The following is a 13,497-nucleotide window of genomic DNA, read 5'->3' as shown; positions in this document are numbered from 1 at the left end:
CAGCTTGCATTCCCACCAATACTGTAAAAGGGTTCCTGTTTCTCCACATCGTCACCAACATCTGTCATTTCCTGACTTGTTCATTTTAGGCATTCTGACTGGGGTAAGGTGTATCTCATTATGGATTTGATTTGTATTTGTATTTGTATTTGATTTGTATTTCTCTAATGTCATGGGATATTGAACACTTTTTTATGTGTCTGCTGGCCATTTGGATGTCTTTTTGGAGAAATATCTGTTCATGTCTTTGGCCTATGTCTTGATTGGATTATTTGTTCTGTGGTTGTTGAGTTTGGTAAGTTCTTTCTAGATTTTGGATACTAGCCCTTTATCTGATATGTCATTTGAAAATATCTTCTTTGGTCGTTCTGTTTATTGTCTTTTGGTTTTGTTGACTGTTTCCTTTGCTGTGCAAAAGCTTTCAATCTTGATGAAATCCCAACAGTTCATTTTTGCTTTGATTTCCCTCACCTTTGGAGATGTGTCTAGCAAGAAGTTGCTCTGGCTGAGGTCAAAGAGGTTGCTGCCTGTGTTCTCCTCAAGGATTTGGATGAATTCCTGTCTCACCTTGAGATCTTTCATCTATTTTGTGTCTATTTTTTGTGTATGGTATAAGGAAATGGCCCGGTTTAATTCTTTTGCACGTGACTGCTCCATGTTCCCAGCACCATTTATTGAAGACACTTTTTTTCCCCCACTGGAGAGTCTATCTTGCTTTGAGGAAGATTAGTTGACCCTAGAGTTGAGGGTCCATTTCTGGTTTCTCTATTCTGTTCCATTGATCTATGTGTCTGTTTTTGTGCCAGTATCATACTGTCTTGAGGATTGAAGCTGTATAATAGATCTTGAAGTCTGGAATTGTGATACTGCCAGCTTTGGTTTTCAACATCCGTTTGGCTATTCTATGTCTTTTCTGCTTCCATAGAATATTGGGGATTATTTATTCAAGTTCTGTGAAAAATGTGGATGGTACTTTGATAGGGATTGCATTGAATCTGCGGATTGTTCTAGGGGGCATAGACATTTTCACAATATTTCTTCTTCCAATCCATGAGCATGGAACATTCCGCTCCTCTCTTTTTTTTTTTTTTTTTTTTTTTTTTCTTTCTCCATTTCTTTCATGACTGTTCTATAGTTTTTTTGAGTACAGATCCTTTCCCTCTTTGGTTTGATGGGTTCCTAAGTATCTTGTGGTTTGGGGTGCAATTATACATGGGAAGGACTCCTTAATTTCTCTTTCTTCTGTTATATTGTTGCTGTGGGCAAATGCCAGTGATTTCAGTGCATTGATTTTATATCTTGTCACTTTATAGAATTTCTGGATGAGTTCTAGCAATTTTGGGGTGGAGTCTTTTGGGTTTTCCACAGAAAGTGTCCTATTGTCTGCAGATGGTGATAGTTTGACTTCTTTGCCAGTTTGGATGCCTTTTATTTCTTTGTTGTTGTCTGATGGCTGAGGCTAGAGATTCTAGTACTATGTTGAACAATAGTGATGAGAAAATGGGCATTCCTGTTGTGTTCCTGACCTGAAGGGAAAAGCTCTCAGTTTTTCCCCATTGGGAATGATATTCTCTGTGGGGTTCTCATAGATGGCCTTTATGTTGTGGAGGTATGTACCCTCTATCCCTCCCTGATGAAGAGTTTTGAACAAGAAAGGATGTTATAATTTGTCAAATGCTTTTTCTGCATCTATTGGGAGGATGCTATGGTTCTTGATCTTTCTTCTATTAAGATAGTGTATTACATTGATTGATTTCCGGTTGTCGAACCACCCTTACAGCCCAAGAAAAATTCGATATGGTCATGGTGAATCATCCTTTTAATGTACTGTTGGATCCTATTGGCTAGTATCCTGGTGAAAATTTTTGCATCCATATTTATGAGGGATGGTGGTCAGTAATTCTCCTTTTCGGTGGGGTCTTTGTCTGGTTTTGGGATCAAGGTAATGCTGGCCTCATCAAAAGGGTTTGGAAGTTATCCTTCCAGTTCTATTTTTTGGAAAAGCTTCAAAGAAGAGGTATTAAATCTTCTTTAAATGTTTGTTACAATTCCCCTGAGAAGCCATCTGGCACTGGGCTCTTGTTTCCTGGGGGATTTTTTTTTTTTTTAAAGATTTTATTTATTTATTTGACAGAGAGAAATCACAAGTACACTGAGAGGCAGGCAGAGAGAGAGAGAGAAGGAAGCAGGCTCCCTGCTGAGCAGAGAGCCCGATGCGGGACTCAATCCTAGGACCCTGAGATCATGACCTGAGCCGAAGGCAGCGGCTTAACGCACTGAGCCACCCAGGCGCCCTCCTGGGGGATTTTTGATGATTGCTTCAATTTCCTTGCTGATTATGGGTCTCTTCAGGTTTCCTTTTCTTCCCGGTTCAGTTTTAGTCATTTCTGGGTTTCTGGGGATGCATCCACTTCTTCAAGACTGCCTGATTTGTTGACATAGACTTGCCATCCTATGTTCTTATGTTTGTTTGTATTTCTTTGGTGTTGGGTGTGATTTCTCTTCATTCATTTGATATTTTATTAATTTGGGTCCTTTCTCTTTTCTTTTGGAGAAGTCTGGCCAAGGGTGTATTAATCTTATTAATTCTTTCAAAGAACCAGCTTCTAGTTTTGTTGATCTGTTCTACAATTCTCTTGGTTCCTACTTCATTGATTTCTGCTCTAATCTTTATTATTTCTCTTCTCCTTCTAGGTTTAGCTTTCTATGCTGTTCTTTCTACAGTTCCTTTGGGTGTAGGTTGTTGTGTATTTGTCTTTTGTTGCTTCTTGAGAAAGACTTGTAATGCTATATACTCCCCTCTTATGTCTGCCTTTCCTGCATCCCAGATATCGAACAGTTGTGTTTTCTCATTTGTTTCTGTGATTTTTAAAAATTCTTCTTGAGTTGACTGGTGGGCCCATTCATTCTTTAGTAGGATGCTCTTTAACCTCCATATATTTGAGTTCCTTCCAACTTTCCTCTGAGACTGAGTTCCATTCTCAAAGCATTGTAGTCTGAAAATATGCAAGGAATGATCCCTATCTCTTGGTACTGTTTGAGATCTGATTTGTGACCCAGTATGTGATCTATTCTGGAGAACATTCCATGTGCACTATAGAAGAATGTGTATTCTGTTGCTTTGGGATGGAATGTTTTACATACATCTGTGAAGTCCATCTGGTCCCTTATGTCATTCAAAACCTTTATTTCCTTGTTGATCCTTTGCTTAGATAATCTGTCCATTTCAGTGAAATGTGTGTTAAAGTCCCTACTATTGTTGTATTATTGTCCACATGTTTCTTTGATTCTGTTATTCATTGAGGTTTGGTGATGGTAAATATCTTTTCATGGAACCATTGGCCATCAGTATTTCTTCCTTGGAGAAGTGTCTGTTCATGTCTTCTATTTTTTAACTGGATTGTTTGTTTTTTTGGGTGTTGAGTTGTATCCATTCTATACATTTTGGACACTATTCCTTTATTGCATAGAATATTTGCAAATATCTTCTCCCTTTCAGTAACTTGTCATCTTATTATAATTACTTCTTCATAGTTCTTCTGCTGAGCAGAAACTTTTTATTTTGATATGTCCCAGTAGTTTATTTTTGCTTTTATTTCCTTTGCCTCAGGAGACAGTCTAGAAAAATGTTGCTTTGGTCCATGTCAAGAAGTTATTGTCTATGCCTTCTTATAAGATTTTTATGGTTTCAGATCTTCCACTGAGATCCTGAAACTTTTAAGTTTATTTGTCTGTATGGTGTAAGGAAGCAGAGTAATTTCATTCTTTTGTGCATAGCTGTCCAGTTTTCCCAACACTGATGTAGAGACTGTCCTTTTTCTTTTCGATATTGCCTGCTTTGTGGAAGATTAATTGGCCACAATATTGTGGCTTTATATTTGTGCTTCTATCCTGTTCCTTTTGTCGCTGTGTATTTTTGTGCCAGTACCATACTGTTAGGATAACTACAGCTTTGTAGTATAACTTGAAATCTGGAATTGTGACTCCTCCAGCTTTGTTTTTCTTTCTCAAGATTGCATTGGCTGTTCAGTATCTTAGGAGTTTAGGAGTGTTTCCTTAAGTCCTTTTTGTTTAACTTAAATTCAGCATATAATAACATGTCGCCAACATATAGCACATCATTAGTTTCAGATGTAGTGTTCAATAATAGATCCAGTGTGTATAACACCCAGTGCTCGTTGCACCATGTGCCCTCCTTAATGCCCATCACCCAGTTACCCCATCCCCCATCCACCTCGCCTCCAGCAACCCTCAGTTTGTTTCTCTAAGAGGAGTCTCTTATGGTTTTTTTCCCTCTCTAGTGACTTCCCATTCAGTTTTCCCTTCCTTCCCCTCTGATCCTGTGTGGTGTTTCTTCTATTTTACACGTGCCGATTGTCTTTCTCTGATAGACTAATTTTGCTCAGGATAATACCCTCCAGTTCCATCCAGGTGGATGTGATGCTAAGTCTTCATCCTCTCAGATGGGTGAATAATATTCCATTGTAGATATGAGCCACATATTCTTTATCCATTCATCTCTCTGTGGAATCTGGGCTCTTTCCTTAGTTTCACTGGAGTGGATATCGCTGCTTTGAACATTGCGGGAGAGGTGTGACTACTTTTCACTCAATCTGTATCTTTGCGGTAAATACCTAGTAGTGCAATTGCTGGGTCATAGGGCAGCTGTATTTTTAAGTTATTGAAGAAACTTGATGACATTTGGCAGAGTGGCTGTCTGAGCTTGCATTCCCACCAGCAGTGTAAGAGTGTTCCCCATTTGCCACATCGTCGCCAACATTTGTTATTGCCTGCCTTGATAATTTTAACCACGCCAACTGTTTTAAGGTGGTATCTCATTGTGGTTTTGATTTGTATTTCCATGATGGCTTTTGATGTGGAGCACTTTTTTGTGTGTCTCTTGGGTGCTTGTATGTCCTTTTGGTAGAAAGTTGTGTTCATGTTTACACCTATGCCTTAAGCTGGATAGAATTAGTCCCAGAAGCATGGAAGATGTGATCTGCTTAGTTGTGGAGACCTTCAAGGACATTTGAATTAAGCACAATTGATTCAAGGACAATTAATTCAAGGACATTTGAATTAAGGGTAGAGTTAAGGAGAGTATCAGGCTCAGGCTTTGCATTCAGTATAGTATGAAAGTATAAATAAATAATTGGTTCTTCTCTGTAAAATACTCTAAGAAATGGTTCAAGATTTCATTCAGATTTCTCCTGTTCTAAATCCATTCTAGGGTCCCAAAAGGTATGATTGATAACTTTGTTGTAGGAACACCTGCTTTGGCCAGATTCTCTGGGGAATTCGAGGCAGTCCTCTGTACGTGGTCCTTTAAAAAAGCCAACCTAGGGTTAGGGTTGTGGCCTAGGATCATGGCAAATTCAGTCTGCCAACTGTATGGCAAGACTCCCAGAGCGCTGTGTTGAGGGCTTAGGTCAGGGGGAGTGTCAGGCTCCAGGCTGGTATGGAGTAGCCTCAGGTGCGCATGCTGATTCCTCATGCTCTGAATCACTTCCAGAGTTCCAAACTACATGGTTTCCTTCTGGGTGGCACGCAGAGTCTTCTGAATTGCTCAGGTGTCCGCAGTACCTGGCGCTTTGGCAGAGGTCTCTGGGGACGCACCCCTCCAAGCCCAACCTAGGGTCAAGGTTGGGGTCACATTTAGGGTCAGGTTTTATGGTCACATGTTAGGATCAGGGGTTAGGGGTAGGGGTAGGTTTAGGAGTTTGCTAGGGTAAATTTACTTGCCTTTTAATACAAGATGTCCATGTTTAAATAAGACATTTTAGAGTATTTTACAGTGAGTAAAGGTTAGCATGTAACCCAGATAGTTAGGGAGAAGAACTAAATGTTCGAAAGCAACTCTTAAGACAATATTTCTTGCCATTTATATGGCAAGATAATTGAATATAGATAATTGAAAATAGAGTTGCTTGTCACTTTTTTCACATATGGGTTCACTGGCCCTGTCTTTCTAGTCTTGGCTGAAAAACATCTTCTTAATAGGCTTCCTTAATGGTTCTCTCTGAATAGCATGGCTCTCTTAGCCCTTAGCCTGCATTCCTTCCTATCGTTAATCTATTCATTATATCCCACGCTAGGACTAAACCTGTACATTGGCACTGAGTAGATACTCCAGAGTATATTTATTAATTGAAAAAGTGTGATTTTCTTTTTAATCAAAAATATCCATGTTTTATTAGTGAATTTTTACTGTTTCAGAATATATTTGGAGAAATCTGTTGCTCCGTGAATACACATCTGTCAAGGCTGTGGCATCCTTATGCTCTGTGTCATGCTTGCCTGAGCTAGCTGGGGCACTCATGGCCCATGCATGAAGCTCAGCTTCAAACCTTAGGGGTGAGTTCTGTGAAGGGCCTGGGGGGGCATCTGGGGGACTTGTGCTGCTGGACACCACCGTGTCATCTGGGGCCAGATGGGATGTGAGCACCCCCTATTTCACTAGCTTTTCCCATCTTCGTCTACCCTGTGTCATCATGTGGGTTTCTACCCACCATATTTTTGCAGACAGACTCTGAGATGGCCTATGGCTTGGGACTCCATTGACATCACAGAGTCCTGTTATAACCAGTTCAGAGGGTTTTGTGGCACTGACGTGACATTTGTTTGCAGAATATGCTCCACGAAGAGTCCCATGAGATTCTGGGAGTCCAGGAAAGATAAATGGGTGACTGTGGCTCTAGCTAAAGCCACTATGGGGATCATGCTGGAGGCCACCAACATCGCAGGCTGGCTCTTTTGCTGATTTGCAATATGACTTGGGAGAGTCACTTCCTTGGAGTTTCAGGCTCATCATTTCTAAAACAAGGAAATGTTTTTAGATTAACTGACTCATTCAAGACTATGGAATGAACTCCTTGGAAGTTCTTGGCAGTCTCCAAGATGGATTCTATCTCAGGAGTTCTGACTCCCAACCTCCCTGCTCCCACTGACTTCCCCCATTGGACATAATAGCTGTTCCATGGAAATTCTGCAGGGCAGCATTGGACTGGCAGGTAGTTCAGGGTGCGCCCCCCAGGCCATCTGATGTGGCTGAGGGGTCGTGAGCAATTCTGAACCCAAACCAAAGTTTTGGCTGTGCTGTCTTACTTGCATGAAATCGCAGTGCCTGGATCACGGCTTCACTGCAACAGCTGAGCTGGCTTAACGAGGACTTTGCCCAGGACACTAGTCCCATGACACTGTGAGGGCACTCGGAGTCCACAGTTAAGTCATGCAATGCGACAAGTAATTCTACATTGGGGTAGATGATGCAGAGTATAGTTTCACAGCAAACATGAAAAAAAATTTCAGTGACAGAATAGTATGTAGTTAAATGTACCGTATGGTATTGCAGTGACGGGAAAAGTGAACGAAGAGGACTGAAAGGGGGATGGGAGTTCCAAGAAGCAGGTTGAGGTGGTCAGCGGGGAGGGGCTGTCTCGTGGAGGAAGGGACCAGGAGGCTAGTCATGGGTTCCAGCAGTGGAGCTTCAGGGTGTGTGCTCTGCCTGACCCACGACTCCTAAGGCCACTGGGGGGCATTCTAGCTCCAGAGGATCTACAGACTGCATATTGGCCTGAGCAGACCCTCAGTGTTATGTCTTCTTGGTTTTTGGGTGTGGCTCTTTCTGTGCTTCTGGAAGCTGTTGGTGCTTTTATGTTCCTCTGAGCTGCACTATTTTGTGTGGATTCAGTACTGTTAGTTGACATGAGTTCTTCCTGAAACCAAGTGGAGTAGAAGTCATCCTTGTTTCCTAAGTAGACCTGAATAGTTTCCACAGGACGGGCCTTTTCCCAGGCCACTGGGGCTTCATCTGCTCACCAACTCCAAGACTTTAGAAAACATTTTTCTATTTTTAACAGATTGAGAGAATGAGTTTGGTTTTTAAAGAATTCAGCAAAGTCCCACTTTTCATAATCTATAAAATGATGTGTAAACATTGAATGGACAAGGTCTGACAGAACGAAGGAAGAATTGGCTTTGTACTGGGGTTTGTGCCGCTGTTTACTCACTGTTGCTCCCGTGTGGCCACTCTCCAGATAGCACGTGGCCAAATGTTTTCCAGTTTACCAGACTGTAAGGGCATTAGGACAGAAGAGGGTTGGTCCCTGAATTCCTTAGCTCGTTAAAAACCGTCCTCTAATTTATGAGCGATCTTCTAAATCAAGTGTATCTTAACTAGATTTTAGAGTTAGGCTCAAGGTCACATTGCATACATCAACTATGGACAGCTTTTCGAATGTCAATCTTAACTGCCTAAGGTGTTTTATAAAATGGGAAAGGATATAGTCACCAAAGCACTGAGCACATTACCTGTCGCAGGAAATAGGTAAGGAAACACAATTATTGTTTCATCTCAGCTGAGGCAAGGGGCTGGTCCTACAGGTACTTGGCAGGTAGCATGTGTGGCCAGCTGCCCATCTCCCCCGATACCCACACCCAGCTCAGCACATCCTCTGCTGTGGTCAAGGGCAGCAAACAGATGGACCAGGTGCAACTGTGACTCCCTCCTGTCAGGCATGGCTTGCTTCCGACAGGTAGAGAAGTGGACCAGCTCACATACACATGACATGTTCTTTGGTCCTTGCTATCAGACTCCCTTTTCTTTCACCCTGGTCCTGAACCTTTAGCTCCTGTGAGAACTTGGGTTTACAGGTTTCTGGTGACATTTCAAAGCGTAGATCTGTGTTGCCTTTGTTCCCTGTCCTTGGATCAAAGATGAAGGCAGAAAAAGTCATCATACTCTGAAAGCAACATAAAGACATATCAAGTGTACTCTGTCCCCGGCACCTCGACATGAAAGCAACGGCAAACTATGGACTTCATGTTCTACACAGTGAGCTTTAGGGACTCCTGTATGCATGTAAAATGTAATTGTACTGAAAACATATCGTTACCAATCTTTAACCTTGCAGAAGACAGTTTAGGGACACTGCACCTTGCCTACCTTTTCATTTCCGCTTTGGCCAATGCCTGGTCACACTGACACATGTAGCCATACAAGGGCACATCTGTGACATCCTCTTGGTGCAATCCCAGTCCCCCCCCCAACCCCTTGGTCTGGCCAACTCTGCACACCCCCAGTCGTCCTGAGCATCCCCTGGAGTGACACAGCTGTGATCATCCTCCTGGATCATTCCAGGTCTCCCTGCCCCCAGGTCTGGCCAATGCTGCACACTCCCAGGCCTTCCGAGTGTCCCCTGTCATGGCATCTGTCACACAAGACTGTCATTTATTTTCTCTCGGTCTGTGCTTTCTGCATGAGGTAGATCTCTCTCACAGATGCCTGTCTGCATGACAGGTGGAGGAATGCTTTCGGGATCTTTTGTCCTGGAACAGCAGGCATCTTTCAAAACCCTGATGGCCAGGGGGAGTCTCTGTCCCTCTGTGTGTCCCCAGCCTCTGTGGAACATAGCGTCCAGGATGAGGGATTTGGGAGTCCTCACAGATGAAGTTTGTTCTATGAAGGTGGCCTCCTTCTGAGATCATCATGGAACCCCATTATGTGGCTGTTCCTGTGGGACAGGAAGCACAGAAAGTACTGTACTGTGTTCTCCTTGCACACTGTGGCTAACATAGAGGAAATATACACTCACACTCACAAGTTCACACTTACACCTCCGTTTCTGAGCATCACACCATCATGTAAACTACACTGAATTCCCACTGGCAGCAGACATGTGGACGTGCCACTCAAGGTATAAATACAGGAGGATGGAGATGGAGTTCTGGCTAAAAGAATGGAAGTCCTTGCCTCTGGGGATGAAGAAATTTGATTTTACCCAGAAGGCGCTACATTCCACTCAAAGAAGTGACATGACCCTAGGATCTTTGGGATCAGCACAGACTTTTCTGTAAAATCTTATGTAAAGATTTTCAGGTCAGTGTTGCAATGCATGTGGTCTCTCTGACAGTGACTCCACTCTTATATTGAGGCTTGAAAGCAGTCACATACCGTCCACACCAAATGTTCCAGCCACATTTGATTGACAGAATACAGGGGGTGGTCCCATTTGGCCCTTGGGAGTAGTTTCCCACACCCCAGATTTGCAGCATGGTGGATGGTGGGGGGAGAGGGCTCTTCTTTTCCCGTGGCAGTTGGGAGTACACTGGGATCTCTCCTGGCAGACCCCGGCCCCTCCACTTGAAGGGAAAAAAAGATGATTGTGGGATTGGCTAACAATTAAGTCCGCAGGAATTCCCCCACATTTCTCTGTAGGCCTCGCTTGCCAAAAGATGTTTGTCTGTGGCTGAATTCCATGTAGGTATTGCTTCGCTAAGTATGCCCTTATTGTCTCGCAGGTATATCTGTGGGTTATATACCACACAGATGGTCATCTTGTTCAGGCCAAGACCATGAGCACATTGAGGGTTCTCCTGAGTTAGCAGAGATTCTAGCATGTGTGGGCCTCAGGACAATTCCAGTTCAGCCCTCAGCAATGTTATGGAGCCCCTGGCTTCCTGGGTCCTCGTTGGCTCTGGCACAGGCTTGGCCTAGGCCACTTCTGTAGTTGTGAAGGAAAACCCCTGGTCTGGGTGGTCCACCCCATGCCTGGCTCTGCAGGCTGACACCCGAGGTCCTCCCACCTCATTGGCTTGGACCAGGTCACATGCCCGTGGATGAGCCAATCCCTGGAGCCAGGGAGTGGAGCAGTGGAGGCTGGCACATGTTGTTAGGACCTCTGTTGTAATGATTTTTCTAATGGCTGTGGTGGTGAGATCTTCTAGGATGCATCTGTTAATAAAATGATTATTAATTTCTGATAATACATGGGTCCAAGATGCTGGCTTAGCACCTCGCACCTCAGTCCCAGCACCTCAGTACTACTGTACTACACTGCAGAGGCGATGGCTGAGAATGAGCAAGGTGGTTGGAAACTGGTCTGGAGTGCACAAGGGAAGGGGGTGTGTCTAGGGGATTGGGGATAATAGCTCTGGCCAAGCTGTATCTCCAACTTACCTAGGTTCAAGAAGGTGCAGGGAATCCGTGGTGTTTCACCTTCCATCATTTTGCAGATGAAGAATATGGTTTTTCCGTGGACTATGGCAAGACTTCTTCCAAGTATCTCTAGTTGATACAGAAGTCGGGGAGAGCAGAACCCTCCATCTGGTAGGATAGGCGTGAGAGGCTGTGTGCTCTCTAGAAGGGGTCTGGCTTTCGAGGGCTCACTGTGAGCCTGCATGCAGGACTAATGAGGGCATTTCATGGTTTAGTTCTAAGGATGGAGTATTGGAAGAATGTGGTGTCCCATGTAATACTGGGAAGAGGACAGGTCTGCAGTTCACTGTAGAGTTACTTCATGGGAGTGGTGGTGATCTGCAGTATCTGCCTCATGAGATGTCTGTCCTTTATTGAGTTCTGGGTGTGCTTTCTGGAACTGTGTTCTAATGGCTGGGATTTCCAAGGAGTGGGATTTTTTGGCATCACTGTAAGAGTTGGTCCACCAGGAGTGGGCAAGTCCCTTTCTGCTGCTGAGAATTGTGTCTCTAGCGGTTGGAGTGTGTATTACAAACCTAGAGGTCAATGGAGAGGTGGTTACAGTGGTGAGCCTGCTATTGTTATTGATGATTTGTAAGGGTGAATTCCATAGGATGAGATGTTAGATCTTATGGTTAGGGATCCTCATTAAGTACCCAAAAAGGTGCTTTTTCAGAATTTCATATTCGATATCTTTTTATTACTTCTAATAGTCTTCCTCGTACTTGGTGTTCCAATGAGCAGTGCATTACAACATTGCCTGCATTTTACCCGTGTGTTAATGGGGATTTGAGAAAAGAAAATGTGTCAGTGATTCTACAGATTGTACACTGGAACAGCCAAATAGTGAATTTTTTTTTTTTTCATTTTTGACACAAGGTAGGATGTATCCTGCTGGGATTCTTAGTTTAAACCAGGAGAGAGGGTCCTCTTTTGGTACTAGTTTTGAGTACCATAGGCCTTCCTAGGGAACATTATCAGATTCTGTTGGAAATTTGGTCTTTTTATTGTGGAAGAATCAGGAGTCAACCAATTTTTGTCTCCTGTTTCATTTTCTTTCTTTCTCTCTCTCTTTTTTTTTAAAGATTTTATTTATTTATTTGACAGACAGAGATCACAAGTAGGCAGAGAAGCAGGCAGAGAGAGAGAGAGAGGGAAGCAGGCTTCCTGCGGAGCAGGGAGCCCGATGCGGGGCTCGATCCCAGGACCCTGAGATCATGACCCGAGCCGAAGGCAGCAGCCCAAACCACTGAGCCACCCAGGCGCCCCTCCTGTTTCATTTTCCATGAACATTTCCATGATATTTGGTTTCACACCTCTACCATTATGAAGTCATCCCAGCATTGGCACCAGCTCACCCTTCTCTGCCAAGGGGATGTTTGGGCCAAGATGAAAGCCATTTCTGGGTGACTGGTAAGCTCTAGTACCAGAATTCTGTCAGTAGGGAATTACTGGAATCCTAAGTTCCAAACCAGCTCCTGACAGCAAATGAAATATATTTCAGATTTAGACATATCAGAGAGAAATTTTGTGTTTACAGTGAAAACTGAAGAAAATGTGTCATCACTAAACCTAATGTTAACTCCTACCATTGATGCTGAAACCTAACCTGACTCTATAACCCAAACTGGAACCCTGAATCCTAAAACTGAAATTGAGCCCAAAGCCTGGACTCTGAATCTGAGTCCTGGATCCAAGCCCTGAGCCACAAACCCTAACCCTAAACTAGAACTCTGAGTCATGAACCCTGATCTGAAATCCCAGCATGAAGCCAACCCCCAAATTTGACCTTGAACTTTTTACCATAAGCCCTGAAACTTAGACCCTAAATCATAAACCTAAAGCTCTAAACACTAACTGTTCCCTTGCTCCTCACTCTAAATCCTCACCCCAATCTTAAACCCTCTCCCTGATCTAGAATTCTGACTGAAACCTGAACCTGAACCCAAATTCCAACCCTTCACCACACTTTGCTTATGCATTCGTCATTGATAGATATTACAGTTTCTACGTTTTGATTTTTGTGAACATTGTTTAGGTTGAGGGCTAGAGTTAGGGTCTTGGATTGGGGTGAGGGCCAGGCTTGAGAGCAAGTTTAGGTCTGATTGTGGGTTTGCTTCAGGGCCAGTGTCATGTTCGGTGTCACTGTTTGAGGGACTGTTGTCATTCCATATTGTTTCCAAGTCACTGTTCCTTAGCAATTTTTGGAGAAGCTGGGGGTATATTGGGCTCCATGCAGCTTGAATTTCCGGAATGAAGTGGCTTCAGCTGGACCCTGGGAGGGAGCAGGTGCTTCCATTGAAGGGGGAGCTCCCCTAGTCCTGCACTGCCCTCCCTCGCCAGCAGAGGGCGCAAGACCCCAGCTCCTGCCCTGAGCCTGACCTGGGCAGCTGCACTAGGGACAGGAGCCCAGCCTCATCAGGGCCTGCTGGGAGACTTCTGGAGGCACTGGAGTCGCCCCCACCCTGACAGAGGCCACTCCCGCCCTGACAGGACTCGCTGTGGAGGATGTGGGGTCGCGT

This window comes from Mustela putorius, unplaced genomic scaffold (assembly GCF_011764305.1).
Source record: "Mustela putorius furo isolate JIRA1106 unplaced genomic scaffold, ASM1176430v1.1 tig00003913_pilon_pilon_pilon, whole genome shotgun sequence".
Taxonomy (NCBI): domain Eukaryota; kingdom Metazoa; phylum Chordata; class Mammalia; order Carnivora; family Mustelidae; genus Mustela; species Mustela putorius.
This window is presented reverse-complemented; position numbering follows the sequence as displayed.